A 23373-nucleotide genomic window follows, 5' to 3' on the forward strand; every position below is an offset into this window, starting at 1 on the left:
AATACATTAATTGATATTATCGTATGTACTTGTGAAACAAATATTATATTAAATTCGTATTATATTGAAGCATTAGAAACATGTTGGATGAGTGGTTATGTAATTTGATTCAAACCAAGAGGTGGTGGTATCGGTTTATCTCCAATTAATGATTAGCACTTCTCATTTGAGTCAAGGTAACTCGTTGAGTTACATGAGTTTAAGTAAAAAGGCAAAACAAAAAAAAAACTAACAAAAAACCGCAAAAAAAACCGAATCGCAAAAAACCACAATAAAAAACCGCAAAAACCGAACTGCATAAAACCGAAAGGTACGGTTTCTGAATTTCAAAAAACCAAAATTGCGGTTTTCGGTTCGATTTTGGCCAAAAACCGCACTGAACTGCACCATGCTTACCCCTATCTTGCAGTTTTCTCAATTTATGGATCAAAATCCAGTGGTGTACCTGTACGTGAAGATCTTGGCATACAAACTATTAGCAGTACTGTGTCCCCAACACCAATTTGTTAAATCGATGTCGCGTACGATTTTAGCAAATAAAATTTCATTTCTTGAATGCACTAAAGGATAACACAGGGAAGCATGGTCGAATCTTCAAGGACACAAACCTAAAAGGTTAATGTATCTTTGCGTAAGACACGTACTAGTCATTTAATAGAAAATAATAAATATGGGGAATTTTTTAATATTAACTAAAAACTAAAATAGCAATGAAAATAACTAAATGAAATTCTATAATAAAGACGAATTCAGGTCTGTTGCGACTTTCCTAATCATGCAATCAATCCAGATCTGAATCTGGTTATTCAAAATGTGTTCTATTTTAGCTAATACTAAGAAAAACTATCAGACTCTAATAAATTCTCTTTTACCTAATTAGCTAACCAAAACAAGCTCTTCAATTAACTCTAACTTTTTACTGATCTAATTAAACAAACTCTTAATTAAATTCAGAAAAGCTACATTAAGATCTATGTAAAATTCCCAGCAATATACAATACTTCTCACAAGCTCAGAAACATAAAGATATGAAATTTCAATTTATAATAAAGTCAAATCCAAACATAGAACCGATTTATTACTTGTTACTTATTACCAGATTGTCAAAACAATTACGGATTTTAACAACTAATTAACCATAATGATTAAGCACTAGCTAGATGATCAGACTAACAAGAATCAAAATCAAACATTCATTAAGCACAAAACTAAAATTATTAAATAGAAACACAGAATAAAAACCAAATTTGATATGTGACATCCCTAATTTTAGAGTCATTTTACAACTTTTATTTATACTTATTTAAAACCAGAGTTTATTTATTGATGCAAAATTCGGTCTCGTAAAAGTATTTCCAAAGAAATGTTTTTCATTGATATGTGACATCACCAAATCTACGAAATCCTTTAATTCTCTCAGCAGATAATTATCTATCAATATCTTCCAAAGAAATGTTTTTCATTGATATGTGACATCACCAAATCTACGAACTCCTTTAATTCTCTCAGCAGATAATTATCTATCAATATCTTCGTATTGTTACATGTGATACAAAGAACTGAGTGGGTCAATCTAGGAAACCTGGTGAGATACATAGGGTTTTCTACCCACAATATTATAATCTTTAATTTTATATTCTTCAGCATTCAAATAACCACATTACCCCACTCCCGTTATTCTCACTTAACAATCCTAATATGATGATCTCGAGGGATCTTTCTTAAATGATTTTTTTTCAACAAATAGCTAAAATTCCTAGATGATTAGGCACGTCAGTATGATAATAGTTTGGGTAAACATGACAACATGGCAGTACATTAGTACTTTGGATAGTCATGACAAGCACGACAGTATAATAGTACTTGGGTTAAGCATAACAATACAAAATTACTTGGGATAAGCACAATAGTACAAAAGTACATTGGATAAGCACAACAATACAAAAGTACTTGGGATAGACACGACATACACGACTTATTATTTCGCACGACTTTCACTAACCTATCATAACAACTATCTCACACAACCCTATCACAACCTCTTATTTGTTATTTCGCACATCCATTCATTGCTTAATCATATTATTAAGTATGATAATTATATAATTAAATCAAGCAACAACCATATTGTATAACAACATTAAACACAACAAAGACAACACACATAGCAATTTAGCATTTAGAATACTTGTATTTATGTGTAACCAGAAAGTAACTATGCACTCACATGACTTAGGTGAATGACTGGTGATTTTGGCAGAACTTTTCCTAACACCTTTAGTTTTTCCTTTAATGTGACCCAACTACGGACATTACTAAATTTTAGGTTTATATTCCTGATGACTAATGATAATCAAGATTCCTCACTAATTCCAGTGTCTACATCAATATCTATCAAGTAAGGATCAGTCAAGCAGGACAGTTGGGAGGCAGGATCATTTCGACATATAGCATTTCTGAAATCCAATAACCAAGCCAACGTGACCATTCTAGACACCTCTCCCGTAAGTATATCAATCAACATTATGACTTGGAATTATTGATAAATCTTATTTATAGGTTCATAATAATGACTATGACTTATAAATATAAATTACACTGAAATAAGGATGAGTGTAATTTAACTTACAAAGATTTCCTAGACAAAACTCTGGAAATTGCACTGGCAGAGATTCTACTTGCTAGCTATTACTGCTTTAGGGATCGTAGGGCTTCAATGTAGAGTGAAACTAAGGGAAAATAGGATAAAATCGAAAGCAACTCGAGAGAGAAGAACTTGGGAGGTTTGGGAAGAGATGATCCATTGGAGGCTATTAATAGGCAATTTTTGGGGTGCACATCGTGCAAATAGGGTGCACGTCGTGCATTTTAAGGTGACGTCTCCCCATCCGCTTTGTGTCACGTGTTGGCCTCTTTGTGGTCTGTGTTTTCACTGTTTTCACATTCTAGAAGCACACGTCGTGCTCCCGGCACAAAACATAGATTTTAGAAATTCCGTTATAATATAAGAAACTGACGCAGTTTTTATATTATAAAAAACATCTCAAAGCATAGTAAAACTAAGCAGGATAATTCTGTTTCTAGGACTATTTTCTCAATTCCTTTGCATTTGCATCTCTTAAAAATGACAATTTAAATTAAATTGAAATTAAGTATAAATTTGAATTCCACCTATCTCATAGGTTCCAATCAAAGATTCATGGAATCGAAATTCCATCATTGCTATAGGATTTGATGGATAATGAGCTAGCCAAAATGGTATTTTTTTTTGAATTTGAGATGGATGAATATAAATACCTGACAATTTCAAAATAATATGGGATAGACGCAATGTGTACAATACGTGGATTTAATCAGACACAATTTGAAGGATTTTAACTTCTTCATACGAACTCCGTTTTTGACGTTCTTTATATCCCCGGAAAGCTCTTGATGAGATCTACAACTTACTTTAGACCCCAACAGCTAATTCTTAGTTTTTTTCGTCCATATTTTTATATAATTAAATGATTTTGCTAAAATCATAACTCTGTTGTACAAACTCCGTTTTTGGCATTCTTTTTCACAAAATTCATATCTTAGAGAGTACTATGATTTTCCTTTCGGTGACTTTAGCTAAAGGTCAACCATTTTCTTCGTAGCTTTTTACGTTACACATTCTTTGTGCATGGCTGACTTTTATATCTTATAAAAATCATATCTAATTCATACGGAGTCGGATTTCTACGAAAGTTATATTTTCGGGATCGAAACGACCTGTACTTTATATATATATATATATATATATATATATATATATATATATATATATGTGTGTGTGTGTGTGTGTGTGTGTGTTGGCGCACTTATTTTTACGATTTATGGGCGATTTGGTTTATTTTTCCTATTTTTCTTGATATGAAACTTATGTTATATGATCTGTAGCACGCATGACTATAAATTAACATATTCATGGATTTTAATTTTAAATATTACTTATTATGTGCAACCCGTATCTGCGGGTGTTACATGATAACTGATCACATGAAAAGTACTAGTCTACGGATAACTGAGAATTAGGTTTTAGCCAGACACGTCTCGGATCATCTGAGAGGATATCTGGTATTTATATAGTAGACTTGGTAGAAAATAGGGATTCTAGCAAGAAGCATGGCCCGTGTTTTGTGAGACGTAGCCCGTATTTGGTCTTTTTTAGCGTTTTGGCTATAAACAAGCTCTAGATATGCTCCAGTTATGCTCTAAAGACTTTCAAACTACCGCTCCACTTCAAATTACTTGAAAGACACCAAAACATGAGCAGTACGAAAATTCTTACAAAATACATGAGTTGGACAAAATTAAAACTAATTGTCACACCCTCGGCCGAGGCGGCGGAACATGTCGGGCTATGCGATTTAGTTCATGGATTGCATGTAAACTGAATATATAGCGCAAGTACAAAAAAAAACATCATTTGTATCCCATCTTGATGTTTGAATACAAGGTTCTTACAGATAATAGTATAGTACATGAATTGCCTTAAATAGGTAGACATAACAAAAACTAGTAAACTAGATTTCCTGAAATCCATGACCATTCCATCGTATGAAATGCATGATTACTAATTTCCTGAGAATATATGTAGTTTTGAGGGTCAACACAAGGTTGGTGAGAGTTACAGGTTTTCTACTAACAACAATAATGATACTTTTAAAAACGTTCAAAAGGTATTTTCTTTGTAAGTAAAAGCATACTTAAAACTGTGTTTGTTAAGTGCCTTTGAATAAACTTTGGAAACCAAAAGGTGTCTTTGCATAAGTAAATCCATACTTCAAACTATTTTGAGAGAAACCAAGTCCATGATTTGTATTGAGAGAGAGAATCCAGTTAATGTTTATAGTGAGTCCTATAACCGAGCCATGTAACTGAATGTACCCTCTACGTTTCATTGTACGTTGTAGTAACAATTGTAAATATTTATCACCCGCTTTGATTGACTGGTTGAGGTTATAGCTAGCAACCACAAGGGGGATGTCAACCCCGTATAGATTTATACATATGTATCTCGATCTCAGGATTAACGGTTATAGTGGTTTGGGTATGCTTAGTGTTTAGACTAAGCTAATGAATAGTGTCACACTATAAATCCCTTAACTAAGGTATGTGAATAGCTCTCTGCCCTAACTTATATGTGGATAAGTCACTAGGCATAATGAATTCCAAAAAGTTTATAAAAGTCGAGTATTTTTGGTATATACGTAAAAGTGTAATGTATTCACTACTAGAATATAGGTCTTTAATGACATGCAAATAATGACACGCAACAATTTATGATATGCAAAAATTTGTTCCCTAAAAATAATGTCATCTCTCCCAAAATTGGAAGGATTTAGAGCACGCATTTTTGCGTGTCCTAAACTTAGTGTTAGAACAAAAAAATAAAAACACGGAAGGAACCCGAAATAAAAAGTGTCGCTTTATAAATTTTAAAATGAATGCGCGTTTAGACTATTTATCTTAACAAAAAATCGCAGGGACCATTTTCTAGGGTTTTGTCAATGAGGGCTCTCTACCACGTTCGCTGCATCAACTCTCCTCCTGAATGCGACTTTCAACAACATTCTCTACCTCGAATCACCTCCTGTCGGCGACCTCGACTCATCTTTTTCTGCCAGCGACCTTGAGTTCACCTCACCTCCCGAAGACTGCGACAAATGCTCAAGTTTACAAGCCCTAGGTCCGATTAAGGTATGTTCCCTACTCTATCATGCTCTCGATATTCCTCAACATCACCATTTTAACTCGTTCTCAGTTGTCTACTTACTTACTGCTATTCTCCCCATCACCAACTTCTTACTTTCCCATGGTCTGCTAATCATATTTGTTTTACCAAATCTCGAGGATCCGATATGAGGTCTTCCCTTTGTGTTGTATATTAACAAATTAGATTCTTGTTATCAAGCCATATTAGAACCCTAATTCCAGAAGAATCCGATTGGTTTTATAATATTTCATATATCTTTTTTGATGTTTTTACTGATTTGTTTCTATGTCGACAACAGATGAAATGGGTCTAGGAAAAACCATTGAGTTGCTTGCTTGTATATTTGCACATAGAAAATCGGACATACATGATGATGACATAAGAAACAAGACAATACAAGTTGCTGGAGAGTAGGAATCTAACATCAAAAGAATGAAGAAAGAGCGTGTTGAATGTGTGTGTGGAGCTGTAAGTGAAAGCTCAAAGTATAAAGGTTTATGGGTACAATGTGATGTCTGTGATGCTTGGCAACATGCAGATTGTGTAGACTATCAATATAAAGAAACAAATTCAAAACCAATAAAAGATTCAGAAAGTCTGAATGGTGATTCAAGAAAACACAAAAGTTAAGGCTCCAAAATCGTTATCTGTGATGGGGCCCACATTTGTTCATTTTGCTTAGAACTGAGTTAAGAAACTGGTTCCCCTGTTCCTACTAGTGCAAATCTTGTAGTATGTCTAACACCAATATTGCCACAGTAACATGCTAGAATAACTCGATAAACTACAACTACTATTACTATTTATTGATTCAGCTTTATTGTATATATGCATGCTCCTTCATGTAAATGGTTTATTTTGCAGTCATACAAGTCCAGGTTCACTAAAAGTTGCTTTGTATGAAAGAGTTAAAACAACTTCACTATACAATACCACATATGTTAGTGTTGACATTGTGTTAACAACAAATGATGTGTTGAAACAAGACTTATCTCATGATTCTGAAACGAATATAGGGAATAGGCGACTTTTAAGATTCCAAAAGAAGTACCCTATGATTCCAACTTTTCTGACTCAAATATTCTTGTGGAGGATTTGTTTAGATGAGGCTCAAATGGTGGAGAGTAATGTTACTGCTACAACAGAAATGGCAATGCGCTTACCTTGTATTCATCGTTAGTGTGTTACAGGAACCCAATACAAAGAAAGTTGGATGACTTATTTGGGCTCTTAAGGTTTCTTAAAGCAAGTCCTTATGATGTTTTCAGGTGGTGGGTTGATGTTATTAGGAATCCTTATGAGGTAATAACTAACTTACATTCACAGATTTAACTATCAATCATATTATCACTGTAAGAAGCCTACCTAATCCTTTTATAGGGGATACACCACCTTGCTTAGAACCACTGATTGTGAATGTCCAACATTTGATTGTGAATGGGTGTGGTGGAACGTTTTTTGAATACTACACACGTGTTTAGTGATTTTAAGCAGATATATGGAATGTAGTATGAGAATAAAGCCTCATATCCATCCATTCAAGGTAATTTTCTGGAACCTCTTCAAACATATGACCTTTTCCATTTGGTTTAGACTTTCTTTCAGACTCTGGTTCAGGTTTTACCATTGTAAAGTGTATTCTCATTGAATCCTACACATGTGTTTAGTGATTTTATACTTTCTTTCACATTTTTATTTATGTAATTTCATGATACAGATCTTTTTTTTTTCTGAAGTTTTCATCGGTTTAATTAAATTAAAATCTTGACTTTTTGAAAATAACTAAAAGGTATTTTTTTTTAACATAACTTGTTTTTGGTTTTAATGAGCTTTTATTATGTTTAATCTGTTATTTTTCTTAACCAAAAGTTCATTAATTCTAGTATTTAGAATAACATATATGATATAGCTAAAATAATACATTATATTTACATGAATCTTTGATGTTTTTAATGGTGTAGGCTTATTCGACTATTGGCACACCGGATTATATTGCTCATGAAGTTTTACTGAAGAAAGGTTATGGAATGGAATGCGATTGGTTTGTATCTTTTTCTTTCTTTAAAAAAAAGGAAATTGGATTTTGTTTATAGATATATAAATTTTAAAGTAATAAATTGGATCTTGATTTCTTGCTTTGTAGGTGGTCTCATAGGGCTATCATGTATGAAATGCTTGTTGGATACCCACCCTTCTATTCAAATGAACCAATGTCCACCTGTAGAAAGGTAATTGACTAATTTCATCTATTTTTTAATATAAGTTTTCATTCCTCTATTAATTTTTATAAACTGATTTATTTAAAATACAGATAGTGAATTGGAGAACTCATTTGAAATTTCCCGAAGAGGTAAAATTGTCACCAGAGGCAAAAGATCTTATCTATAAACTTTTATGCAATGTTGAAAAGAGGGTTGTCAAGGATTCACCAGGTTGATTACACTAGATGTTAGGGGGAATGAACCAACAGCAACACACAATAGTACTACACACATATTAATGTACGAGAGGAGAAAAGAACATAAGATTCTCAGCCTCTCATTATTCAGTATTTTTGATCGGTTGGTGTTAGAATTTAAGTTGGTTGTTAGTATGAAATGATAGTGGGACCGTACTTGTCAACAATTTTATGCAAGTTTCTTTAGGCCTATGGTTCCATTTTGTAATTCAATTCCTTTTGATTGGTATCCACAGTATATATATTCCAAAATATTCAAATGAGGTATAATGAGCCTACAAGTCTCCTTGTTAACTGCATAGAGAAAGAGCAATACACAATCTTGTTATCATTATTCAATAATAAAGTATACGTTGATTTGGCAATGACATTTTCTAGCAACAACTGCTCACCAAAATAGAAAACTGGAAGTTTGTTACCTTTAATATAAGAACATTGGAACACAACCAATGTTGGTTACCTTAATTTCTATATATGCTATTTGCCCCTTTTTTTAAGGTGACAAAGAATCAAAGGACTTAAATATTTATCTGACTAGCTATTATTCAGAGTGGAGGATATCATTTCCAGGTATCATAAAAGCAGCCTTAATGCAGAAGAGAGAACCACCCAAGAAGGGGCTTGTCAAGATATGGCAAGTAATTTGTGATCTATAATTTTGTGTTCAATATTGATCATATAAAAGCTCAATACATATCGATTGAAGGAAAACGGGCAACAAGCTGTACCGCTAGCCCTTTCTGGATGGCAAAACCAATTCTTTTGAAAACAACATTTATGGATCTAGGAGATATGACATTAGAATGCATGACCCGTTGGACTCTATTAAGGAGCTCCACCGCCTCTGGTGCGATAAAACCAAATGTATCGAATGCAAAAGGAACAAACACATGTCGATTTTCTCTACATGCATTCTCGTGCTTTACCACTTTGCACGCATCGACTTTCAAAGCGGCATGCCCAATTGTGAAACCCCCACTCCCCAAACCAATGAGAGGAGAGACCCCAGTAAGATCCACGCACGCATGCTTCCCTTCTATCTATCCAAAGACCAAATTGTCAGCCGGTCTAAGTGTGGACTTGCCATCCTCCGGGTCCGTCAAAAAGTTCACTGGCGCTTCTTTCTTCACAGAAATACCAGCACGCCGACAAGCATCAAAGAGAACATCCCGAACCACATCATGTCTATACTTGAAACCAGGGAGCTATCTATAATGAACCGCGTGTTCCCCAAAGGTATCCAAACATGCCTTGCGACAAATTGGGCATATCTCATCAATTGGGAATATGGGAATCATGAGGCGGTAACAAAGGATAGTTCGGTACTCCACAGGAGACATATGCTGGCCAAGACCATCAATAGGGATGGTTAGAAGAAAATCCTGAGCATGAGATGCCCGCAGTCACTCAAAGACTGCTTTCTGTCTGACAGTCATGTCGAAGTCGACTTCCATATCTTGGACGATTTTGCTAAAAAAGGAACACGCCAAAGCTTTTTGGGATTTAGGGGGGGGCAGTTTCCTTTTTAGTGAAACCGCTATAGTCAAATCCTGGAATCGTATCGCGAAGACGAGTCATAGCACATAAGTAATCCGAGTCCATACCACATATGTCACTGTCACGTAAGATGTGGTCTTGTAATGCCCAAGATTGGGCCCTCGAGGCTACAAATGCGTAGGAGGAAACCTCGTAGACCGAGTACAAACCCAAACCACCGAAATGAATAGGTAAGGAAGCCAAGCGCCACTGAATGTCTCCAAAGAAGGGGCCTCCACATACCACCATATCCTCGATAGACCTGCGCAATCCTTTGTCAAAGAATAACGTTGCCTCTTCTATGTGTACCGGCTGGCATGTCCTTAAACCAAAGAAAAGTTTTGCAATTCCCATACATGATCGAAGCAAAAGGAGCTCACTCAGCAGGTCACATAGTTGTGGAAGAAGGCCCATTAAATCAACAGCATTGACCGCTATCTTCATGGCCAGCCCGCTAATAAACCCCGCGTCTCTGCTAACAGCCCCCCAAGGAGCTTCACCCCCTAAGAAGGTCTCCCTATATCCATTGGGAATAAATCAGCACAAAGCTTCCTACCATCACATGAGGGCCAAAAAACCTCTGTTTTCTTGATGTTCAACTCAAGACCCAAACCTGGACCATGCAACCGAATTATGTTCAACACTCTAGCCACCTCCTCTGAATCCCCAATGACAGTCCCATCATCTAGATACCAAGCATGGAGAAAGAGCTTACAATTGTCTCTAATCTTGTGCACAAGCGGGTGCAAAACGAGGGCAAAAAGAAGAGGGCCCAAGGGGTCACCTTGCTGCAACCCAGTGGCAGACCATATATGTTGGTCTCTGATATAAAGTCTCGCTGCTTTCCCGTACAAGAAATTCACCCACAAAGAAATGGAAGGGCACATCTTCTTAACCTTATGGAGCAATGCTGATCGATCCACCAGGTTAAAGGCATTCGAAAAATCCACAGTCAGCATTATAAAAGACCCAACAGCATGGTGTTCACTCAACACCCTATTGGTACTGTGTAACACAGCCTCAACACCACCAGATACACCAACCCCAAACTGAAAATCATTAAGGTACTTGGCCATTTCTTTACCCACACCTTTCATGGCAACCATGGAAACCAGACGTCTCCATATAGTGCCTACTGCAATCGGACGGATCCCGTTGTCAGGTTTAAGTAGAGGCGTGAGAGGAGCGGATGCAACAAAGTCTGCCAAAATGGTTGGACATCTTCCCGCCAACCATAAATTAACAACTGAAGTGATAGCATGTATGATATCTGTGGTAATAACAGACCCTTCTCCACAAAGGGCATCTATTAAGTAGTGAGCCCTCAAGCCATCTCTCCCACAAGAAGTTCCTTTAGGGAAGGATTTAATGCAACCAAATACACAGTCAAAGTCTGCTACAAGGGGAGGTTCATAAATTATGGGGCTCCGCATGGATGGAGGTAGTCTGAAAGGGTGTTTGTCCTCCAAAGCTTTAATAGTATCACCATTATGGTGCAACACCCGATGAACATAACACTTTCACTGTTGCGGTAAAATGACCATCTACAACCTTACGGAGACACTGTCTGATGTTGGTGTTACTTGATGTAGCCTCCTTCTGAAGGATGCCTCCACCCTATCTCATAGATCCAACCTCAGGATTGTCTAACATATTTTGAACTAACTTCGTGATACCACCCTCTTTCCCCCATGTATCCAAGGACTTCAGGATGGAGCTTTGTTGTAAAGATTTTCTATTCCCAGACCTACATTCTTGTCTATTTTTGGGTCTAAACACCTGCAGTGTGCATCGGGGAAGAAGTAACAAACACATCCATGCCTCAACCGAGCCAGGTTGGGCAATCACCTTGTAAAGAGCGGTCTTCAAAGCCTGAGAGAAAGCAAGACGACAACTATAGGGGATACTCTTGACAGTAGTGATAGGCGCTTTAAAAACACGATCAAGGAGCACAACATCAAAAACCAAACCTCCAAGAGCATTTGTCACCGACTCTTTATTTGACGGATTTAGAATACCAACAATATAACGACTCGAGCCATCATTCCCTGTAACAAACCTCACACGACCATCCGGGTGATGACAATAACGGCTAAGAGCCTGCAAAGTCATACACTTCCCACACATCCATTGATCAAAGGCCTTCAAAGTTTCTTCCACTGCCATAAATAGACCAACATCACTAGAAAGAGCTTCACGTAACACACTTTTACGGTCTTTAGTAGGTAAATGATACCTTTTGATGTGTGAAATCATACAGCCAATCCCTTTACTTCCCAATTCACCGTTTGGGCAACAATGGAAGCTTCTGAATGGGCACAGACAAATATCACTCGAACTTGTGGAAGAAGAATCCATACAAGAGAACAAGCCTCGAGATGAAGCTAAAACTATGAAGCAATATTTAACAAGGAAGGGAAGGAAATGGCACACCAACACAATGTTGGTATGCACAAGAAGCATCCAAACTAAGCAAACTACATTATCTTGAACAACAAGGTTGCAGTACGAGAACAACCGGTTTAGGCATTTTATCCAAACTAAGCAAACTACATTATCTTGATCTCACTATATAACAATAATTGTTCCATTAGACAGGGATAACAACACGTGCACAAGATTCCAAACATGCAATGAGCTTCTAGAGTTAGTAAGAAGGTATACGTACCAAGTTTGCATTATATATATATATATATATATATATATATGTGCGTGTGTGTGTGTTACGGAACTTACTCTAATATTTTGACAGGCTTGATGAAAAAGGGAATGTCGTCTCTGTGAGTGACATGATAGAGCTAGAGGAGGAACTTAGTGCCGATCTTATGCATACACATGCTAGAAAGGTGTGATCTTGTGGCTCCCAATTATTCAATCCATTTCTCATCAAATTGTCATATAATTAGTTTTTCATTTCCTATTAGTTTTCTTATATTGTGGTATGATTCTCTGTTCTGTTTATATTGGAAAGTTATGAAACCGAATTGATCTTTGAACAACAATTTAAATTGGTTCTGCTATCTTATTAAGTCTTTGTAGATTGACAAAACAATCTTTGTTTGCAAAGACACAATTAATGATGGAGTGCATATCAAGCTTCCATGAACAGGTATGCATGATATACTCTACTTCTCCATAAGGAACCCTCACTAACCTTAACTTTTGTTGATCATTGTTGGTATCTGTTTTCAGTGTTTGGTTATCACCATGAAGAACATGATTGGTGAATCATAAGGAGACAAAGATGGATCAATTACTGAAGTCTCATCAATAGATGGAATAACATGTGTCAAATCAGGAATGAATTGCAGAAATCCACTAATAAGCACATCTGCTCATATCTACAATTTTTACTAAGTTCATCACTGTTGGAATAGTGTCTAAGGCTGCAACTATATTAGGCAAGTATTTGACCCGGTTGTGCATAGTCCTTTTGGGTTGCCTTCACCATAGCAACTTGATAGGATGATTTATTAAGAGAGAATAAATGTTATTAATATATTATGGGAATAATACAAAGAATAATAATATTGTTATTTGATTAATATAAGTCATAGAATTAATTAGAATTAATTTGGTGACTTAAAGAGATTAATTAAATAAGAGGGTATAAACTGTCAATTCTTTGATAGTTAAACTTTAGACTGTAAATCCATATTGGATAGGGGTTGGACGAATTCTAGAAGATAAGGATAGCTTAAAATCGTCCAAGTCTATCTAAGGAATGGATTTGGATTGCTTTAAGAGAAAATTATCCAATTAGGGTTTAAGCTGTAACCCTTAAGGAGTCTACAAGTATAAATAGACCCAATGACAAAGGGAAATCGGCACTTGATCTAAAGTAGAGAACCCCTGGCCGAATTCCTCCCCTCTCCTCTCTCTCAAATCATCCTCCTTGCTATTTGGTGTTTGTAAGCCATTAGAGGAGTGACAATTGTGACTCTAGAGCTCCAAGACAACAAGATCAAACAAGAGATTCAAAGGTATGATTCTAGATCTGATTTAATATTGTTCTTATACCTAATTAGTCATTAGAAGTCTTGGATTCAAAGCATGTTTAATTAGAAAGCCTAGATCCAAGCATTAGGGTTTTTGCATGCGCACATAGGATAGTTCTTATGGCTAAAACCCATCAATCACAACATAGAAATCATCAAGGAAACTAAGGTGAGTATCTTGCAAGTTTTTATCGTCTTTTGATTTTTTTTCGTGTTGTATATATTGGGATTCATATTTTGTAATTGTGGCTTTTTGGAGCAGATCTGTCAGATATTCCAATAAAGAATCTTGATGAGTTAAAGAAACTATGCAAGATTGAAAGAGTTCCATACTCATTGACACTTGGATATTCATACTGGGTTGCAGGTGACTTTAACTTGAAATTTACACTAAAAACTTTTTTTCCTTCTTTTTCTTGTAAGTTTAGCCATGTTCTTTTCTTCAATTAAGTGTTGTCTGGAGAGTGTTGTATCAACAACAATAAATCCACATTTTACCATTCTCTCCAAATGTAAATTCTAAATGACAAAAAATTATAAATTTATATCATTGTTGTGCAAATGTTTGTTTTAAGTTTAAACATGTAAATTCTTTAAAGTTTACTGTAAACATGATTGTACAGTATCTTATATGCAATGTTCAAAACCTAGAATAACATAGTCTTTACAAACTTGGAATACATAGTCATAGTTTAACTTAATTAGTTGCTTATTTAGTTTATTAGTTTCTTGTTTTCTAGCTTATTATAGTCACTGTGATTGGTTTCTTGTTACACTTAAATCTTAACAGCTAGCATGGCAACCTTCAACAGTAGTTTTGGATTGACACCTTCTAGCAGAAGATACCGGGTATGTGTTCTTGTGCTACTATTGTGGATTTGGGAACATCCTTGCTTACTGGTCCAACTGTATGTATCTCACATACTCTTATGTTAGAACTATTAATCTCAGGGATTTCAAGTTTTTCATATTTCTTGTATCTAATTAGTTTGTAAATTTGTGTTACAACTTCTATTGATTTGTTTTATCTTTCCATTGAACGATTATTTGTATGACATTAAATTTTATGCAACAAATTGTATTTTTTGTATATGATATTTTATTTTCTATTATGAGACATTAAATGCAAATTTAATCTGAAAATTAGTAAATTTATAAATAATATTTTTTTTAAACATTTAAAATTATGATACGCAAAAATGAGTCATCTTCATTTATGACATGACCTTTCTTGACAGAGGCTTTAATGATACACAATGCGAGTCATAAATGCGCGTCGTAAGGTTACGACACACAAATGTGTGTTGTCTTCCTTTATGACAGGGCCTTCCTTAATACACATTGTGTGTCGTAAATGAGCATTGTAAATGCGTGTTGTAACTGTGTGTCGTAATTAGACGACGCGCAAAAGCATGTCGTCTTTCGTTATGACAGGGCCTTCCTTGACACACATTTATGTGTCGTCTGAGTGGTTTACGACACGCATTGCGTGTCATAAAAGACTATTTTTCTTGTAGTGACTCGCTTTTATAAAGAGGTACGTTTCAAAGTAGTGATCATAAGTACATGTATAATTATAAACTACTAATCATACATGAATATGCTAATAGATAAAGAACAATCAATACATTAAATTTTATATTCATAAAATAAAATTTTCAAAGATTGAGTTTATACATTTATATATTTATATTCATAAAAGAATATGTCAATACTAGTTTCGTACATTTATACATAATTATCTTCAACAATGATTAACCCACTTCACACGAAAAAATTGCAAAAGTCATCCCTATATCAACCATCTTCTTGGATCAGTCACGACCCTTTCTTCTATTTGAATCAAATGACTTGAGAGCTTGTGTAACGAGCAGGAGTAGGAGCAAACACGATACCTAAAAAGTTATAATAACACGTAAAGACAATAAAAAGATCAACAAAATATTAAAATGAATGATTAGTAGAAAAGCATGCATTGTTATAATCATAAATGATTATTATCAGTGTCTTTTTATCATATATACAACCATGTTTATAATCATAAGTGATTGTAATGAACTCATCCCAAAACCTACAAAATTGGGTCAAATTTTGGAAAGACAAGAAAAAAGAAAACAAATATCTTGATTTATGTATGATGTCGTTATGTTCTGTATTTTCAGCCTTCGAGACCCACACAAATGAACACAACAAGTTTCCTTTTTTACTATTCATCTCCATCTACTTGAACTTGGTTGCTTGTATTGATAATCAATCAATAGAAACAAAAACAAAATTATTCATTAATGAAGAGATGAGAAAAATATGATTAAATTAGACACCAATCAAGTGAGTTTTTTTATTTATTATTGAGTACCCACAAATAACAAATAACTACAAATAAAACATATTTATATGGATTGCCTTTTGAACCAATAAACAACTTCTTTTTTTGTTTCAAAACTTGTTCTCCGATCAATGATGAAGGCTGGCAAAAGAGGATGATTTTAAAGAATTTAAAGTAAGACATTTGAGATTTCACCTTTACCACATTTATATAATTGCACCATTCAATAAAGGCAAAATCATTTCACAGAAAATAGGTTTCTATGATTCACAAGGAAAAAACGATATTAAAAAACAAAATCGTTCAACAAACATCGTCCAACAAAAATCAACAGACATCAATTAAAAAAAAAGAGAGAGAGAATAGAGAACATAGAAGAGAGATCGTGATCGAGATCAAGATTTGGAGGATCCATTTCCTTCAACCAAAGATCCAACTCTTTCATAGAACAAATCTAAAAACTAGTTAGTTTATAAGGTAGTGATGACATGATTTGAAAGCAAATAAGAAGTTAACTAAGTAATCACCCATATTATGTTGGATTTCAAGAGTAATGTTAATGAAATTAAAGCAAGTAAAGAGTAAATCCCTAACCGATCTGTGTAAGTTCAAGGATTGAAGTAGCTAGTTATAGCCATTGGTTGAATTGAAGGGGATAGGGTTAGGATGGAGGTCCTTCTTCTGTTGTTCTCCACAATATATGCAAATCAGTGATTATAAGCCTCTCAGGTGGATATAGACGCCTCAATGGTCGAGGAAGTCGACTTTGCTGCAACCATCTTTGGTGAAGCTTGAGTTTGCGGGGCTAGCACATCAGAAGGAGGCAGCGACGTTGCAGATTGGTGAGAGGTAGATGGATTGTTGAAGATCGAAGACGAAGAAGAAATGAGGTGTTGTCTCGATGAGTAGAGAAAAAAAAAAGCGACTCCATCATTAGCTTTTATCTTCACAGCAGCTTGCAGGTCCGAGTAGAGCTACAAATATTGTTTGAGAGGGGAATGAATAGGGAGACGACAATCTTTAATGGAAATAAGAGTAGGAATCAGAAATTATAAGATTGACCTAAAGTTTCAAATACTGTTATACCCTTATGCCATTTTAAAAGTTACACTTTACTACTGAAAGCTTTAGAATTAACATAAATTACCCGTTTTATAATAGCCTTAGATTTGATATTTAGATGGGTCAGATGTGTTCTCGCGTTCTCAATCTTTTTTGTGTTCTCAATTGATCCTATATATATATATATATATATATATATATATATATATATATATATATATATATATATATATATATATATAGGCTTAGGTTATTCTATTCAAACTAATTATTGTACATCTATAGTATGCTATGAAAATTACTAAGAGAATAAGTTGTTTAACAATGCGAATATGTTCAACCTTTCAAGAATATCGTCATTTTCATGCATTCTCGTTAATTATTATTTTTTGTTCTCACACATAGTTTTTCACTCATTTTCATTCTAACAGAATACGACCCAATAAAACATTCTGATAGAAATGAGAATAACAATAATAAATGTATAATAACCTTATAGACGATTTAATTAGTAAAAATGTGTTTTAATGACAATAGTTATGTAAGATCGAACGTATTTATATTATCAAACAACATATTTTCTTTATCATTCTCATAGCATACGATAGATGTACAATAATTAGTTAGAATACTTGAACCTAGCTCTCTCTCTCTCTCTCTCTCTATATATATATATATATATATATATATATATATATATATATACATGCATTGTATTAGCTTGATCTTTGAAATACTAGAAAGGTGCCAATGTCATATATATATATATATATATATATATATATATATATATATATATATATATATATATATATATATATATATATATATATATATATATGAAAGACAAAACTCGAAAATTAATCTAGAATATCGATTATGTTGTTATTTAGAAAATTCTAGAAAACTTATTGGGAGTCGAAATTAGGATCCATCAACTCTCAAGGTTTAGAAATTGAATCTAATTTGTCCCTAGTTTTTTCCCTGACCTGATATATATCTAACTAAGGTGAAAATGACCATTTTTACAGACTGGTCCAAAAAAGACTGCAATGATATGCAGTTTTACAAAAATCATAATAAATTGTATAAAGATCGTATGAACGTGTGCGAGTAGCCCTTGAAAAGGTATCGATCTGAAATACTTTCATACAAAACAATTTTTCAAACCATAGGTTTTAAGATTTGAATGGACCATAACTTTTCACATTAAATCATAGCATTTTGTAGTATGTTTTTCAATAGTGTTTTTACATACACGAAATATGTGAGCACATGTATCCCCCCCTCCCCAACGCAAAATATATAAAAACTATAAAAAGGGGTCGTAAGCACTTACTTTTGAAGCATGAACTCATGGTAGATAAGAAGACGATTTGTTCTGAGAAACACGAACGAGTAATGCTATACAGCGGGACTGTTTTAGGCTTGAAATAAACTCAAGCATATCACATGGAAACACCACACAAAATGGCACATAAAAATTTCACCAAGGTGGTGGTTGGCGGTGGTGATCTTCGATGGTTCTCGGTGGGGAGTTCTAGCTGAGAATTAAAGCAAGAGAGGGAGGGAGAGTGAGGGATATGTTTGGGCTGATGATTTGTGATGAAAATGGGAGCCAAAGGTTTCCTTTTATGGCCAAAGTGAGCTCTCACACGTCTATGCATGTCATGCTTTGTTAGAAAGTCAAGCACACAATATAGCCATACTTTGTCCTTTGGAAGAAGAGTATACACATGATGGAAAGGTGGAAGAAGAAAAGTGGGAGGATACTCATGTGCGTAAGGAGGTGACGTGCCCATGGATAATTTTGATCACTTAGTGCAAGAATAGTGGGCCATGGTCATGTCACACATAGCAAAAAATCCTTAAAATGCTTCTAGTTTTGCGTGTTAAAATCCCGACACCTCATATTTTTTCAAAAAGTGGAATATGATAGAGTAGAGTTCAAGGATTCCAAAAACTCAAACGAATTAATTTTCGAGTCGTAGAACTCCCGGAAATCGCATTTAAAGATTCGCGTGTAGTTTGCCTGAAATGTCCAATTTTTCGAGTTTTACAAATATTTTTATTAAAAATATTTTGAGTGTGAAATTAAATATTAGATTGTAGTCTGAGTCCAAAAACGATCTCGGAATTTCCATCTGAGGTGTGCAAGTGCCTCAATGGATAGAAACGGTTTTAGCAGTCTAAAGAAAATTAGTGTTATACTGGTTAGTTTTCTTATAGAGATCGTATCTTTTGCATAAGAACTTTGTTTGGACGTTCTTTATATTTTTGGAAACATGTGAACATGTACTACGAGACTAGAGTGTTTGTTTTGCTCACAACTGCATAATACAAAATTTCAGTTTTTCAAACATAGTAACTAGGGTTGCAATTTGAGTTGTTTGATCCGTTTGAGATTTTCCACAATTGGAAGTAAGATACCATATGGTATCTTATAATAGTTGTAATGACACTATATGTTTTTCAAAATATGCATTAAATCTCAATAGGTTAGATTACAAAGTGGTTCGTGGTGAACTAACTGTCAAAATTTCGGGATGTCACATTACCTCCCCGTTTCATGCCGAAATTATTAAGTTCTAGACTATTTTGTTCCACTAGACACTAGTGTAGGGAGCACCGTTGAACAGTTACGAGTATTTCTGTTTCATCTGATCCTCGCGTTCCCAAGTAAATTTCGACCCTCTACGAGAGTTCCATTGGACTTTTACTATAGGTATGCGACTTTGTTTGATGTGTTTTATTTCTAAATCCATGATCTCTACCGGTTCCTCCACGAAGTGAATTTTACTGTTGAACTGGATCTCATCGACATGAATGACAAGGTTCTCATCATAGAGACACTTCTTAAGATTACACTTTCCATCTATTTTAGGATGATATGTCGTACTCATGTTGATTTTGGTTCCTAGGGACCTCTGCAATGATTACCAAAATCTGCAAGTGAATCTACTATCTCGGTACGGGATAATAGATATTGGCACACAATGTTTTCTAACTATTTCCTTTAGATAGGTCCTAGTGAGTTTCTATATTTTATCAGTTTCTTTAATGGCTAGGAAGTGGTCGGACTTGGTTAAACGGTCAACCACTACCCAAATGGTGTCATAACCGCTTGAAGTCTTTGGAAATTTCGTTATGAAGTCCATGGTTATCTGTTCCCACTTCTATTATGGGATTGACGGTTGTTGGAGTATACCATATGGCATCTAGTACTCTATTATGACATTGGAGAAATTCAAGCATTTACTGACATATGTGGCAATCTCTGTCTTCATGTTGGGCCACTAATAAAGCTTCTTAAGATCGAGATACATCTTATCTGATCCGGGATGTATCGAATATCTCGACTTATAAGCTTCATTTAATACTAGGCTCCTAAATTCACCAAACTTTGGGGTCCAAATTCAGTTCAATAAATATCGTGTTCCATCTTTCTTGAGGTGGAACTGTTTATCCATTTCTCGCAGGTTTTCTTCTATGATGTTTTTGAGTTTGTGCGCTTCCATCTGAGCATCTCAAATGTGGGTGGTGATATTGGAGTGGATTTTTAGGGTTAGAGCCCTTACACGAAGTGGGTTTTCTTGTTTTTTCGTGCTTAAAGCGTCTGCTATGACATTTTATTTACCAGGATGATAACGAATTTCACATTTGTAATAATTTAGCAATTCGAACCACCTTCGTTGTCTCATGTTGAGCTCCTTCTGGTAAAAGATGTGTTGAAGGCTTTTGTGGTCGATGAACACGACATACTTCGTCTCGTATAAGCAGTACCTCCAAATCATTAAGGCAAACATTACATCTCCCAATTCTAAATCATGGGTAGTGTAGTTGGCCTCTTTTGGCTTAAGTTGCCTGAATGCATATGTAATGACTTTATTCCCTTGCATCAATACGCATCCCAACCCTTGGTGTAAGGCGTCACAGAATACTACAAAGTCTTATGTTCCCTATGGAAGAGACAAAATTGGTGCACTGCACAACAATTGTTTTAATTTCTTGAAGGCTGACTCTTGTGTGTCTCCCTAATCGAACTTCTTATCCTTCTGGGTTAGAGCAGTGAGAGGCTTGGCTATTTTGGAGAAATTCTCGATGAATCTCTGATAATAACCCACAAGCCCTAGGAATTAGCTTACTTCAGTTGGAGTCGTTGGTGCTTTCCAATCCTTAACCACTTCAATCTTTGTGGGATCGAAATGAATTCCTTAATAATTCTAGATTTAATTTCAAGTGTTGCCCATGTTCTTCTTTGGTTCGTGAATATATCAATATGTCATCGATAAACACTATCACAAATTTATCCAAATAGGATTTACACACCCGATTCATAAAGTCCATGAATACGGTTAGTACGTTGGTCAGTCTGAATGGCATAACCAAAAACTCGTAGTGACCATACTCAGTCTTGAATGTCGTCTTTGGAATGTCTGCTTCTTAAACTATGATTTGATGACAACCGGATCTCATATCGACCTTCTAATAGTATCAGCATCCTTGTAGTTGATCAATGTAACACCCGCAAAATCTGGCTAGGCATTTAAGATATATAATATAAGTTTCGTTTTAAAAAAAAGGAAAAATCAACTGAATCGTCCGTACATCGTAAAAATAAGTGCGCAGAAACATATATATATATATATATATATATATATATATATATATATAAAGATATATTCAGAAAGTACACGTCGTCCCGATTCCTGAAATATAAATTTCATAGAAATCCGACCCCGTGTGAATTATATATGATTTTTATAAAGATATAAAAGTCATTCGCGCATAAGGAATGTGTGAGGTTAAAAGGTACGAAGAGAATGGTTGAAAAAAGTCACTAAAATGAAAGTCATAGTACTCTTTAAGATATGAATTTTGGTAAAAGGAACACCAAAATCGGAGTCCGTATGAGAGAGTTATTATTTTTACAAAATTATTAAATCATATAAAAATGACGGCTAAAAATAAAATCAGAATAATCGATGGATCCTAAAGTCGAGTTGTAGTACTCGTTGATTGCTACTTGTGGAAAAAACGAACGTCAAAAACGGAGCTTGTATGAAGGAGATACGAAATTTACAAAATATACATTTTTGCGTAGTGCGCGGTGCCTGACACATGGCACAAAAATGTTGGGGAGACGTAGCCTTAAAAAAACGCGACGTGCACCACAAATGCACGTCGTGAACCCCAAAATGCCTATAAATAGCTCCCAATAACTCATTCATTCTCCACACATTATGTCACTCTCTACCTTGAATCCCTCTATACTTATCCCGGATTTCCCTTACTTTTATGTATCTAGCGAAGCCCTAAGGCTATGTGAGCCCGACATCTAGTAGCTAGCAGGCCGAAGTTCTGCCAGTGCAACTTCCAGACTTTTGTCTAGGAAATCTTTATAAGTTAAATACACTCAACCCTATCTTAGTGTAATTTATATTTATAGTCATAAGTCGTTGTTATGAACCTATAAATAAGATTTATTAGTAATTACATGTCATTATACTGATCGATCTACTTACGGGGATGATATCTAGACTGGATTTAGTGAGGTGTTTAAAGTGAGATTTCCAAACAGTATACTTTGTATACCAATTGGACCCTACCCCCGATACGATCCTACCTGGTTATCCCTTATCAGCTTTAAATCATTAGACAATGGGATTATTGTAAAATCTAGACTATAAATATTATAGTCGCCATGATAATGAAACTAAACTAAGACTTAGCATTATGTACATCTATGTCTTTTGAAAAAGTGTTAAGGCGAAGCGCTACCCTAACCTAGAGTCGTCTATTGTTATCAAATGAGTTCATAGTTACTTTTAAACTTACACATAGATACAAGTATTTTAATTGCTTCAGTTTTATGTGCGTTGTTTTGCTATGATTTATATATATATATATATATATATATATATATATATATATATGTGTGTGTGTGTGTGTGTGTGTGTGTGTGTGTGTGCGTGCCACTTGATATATTTTTACATGATTAAACTAAATATATATTATCAAACTTAATAATATGATTGGGTAGTAAAGGGACGTGAGAGATAATAAATGAGAGGTCGTGCTAGAGTCGTTAAAGATAGTACTTGTGATAGGTTAGTGAGAATTGTGCAAAATAATAAGTCATGTATGTTGTGTATATCCCTAATACTTTTGTACTGTCATGTTTATTCGAAGTACTATTGTATTGCCATGCCTCCCGTGCCTAACCAAGTATTATTGTACTGTCATGTCT

Source organism: Lactuca serriola, chromosome 9, assembly GCF_051521515.1.
Source record: "Lactuca serriola cultivar US96UC23 chromosome 9, Lser_US96UC23_V15, whole genome shotgun sequence".
In the NCBI taxonomy this organism is placed as follows: domain Eukaryota; kingdom Viridiplantae; phylum Streptophyta; class Magnoliopsida; order Asterales; family Asteraceae; genus Lactuca; species Lactuca serriola.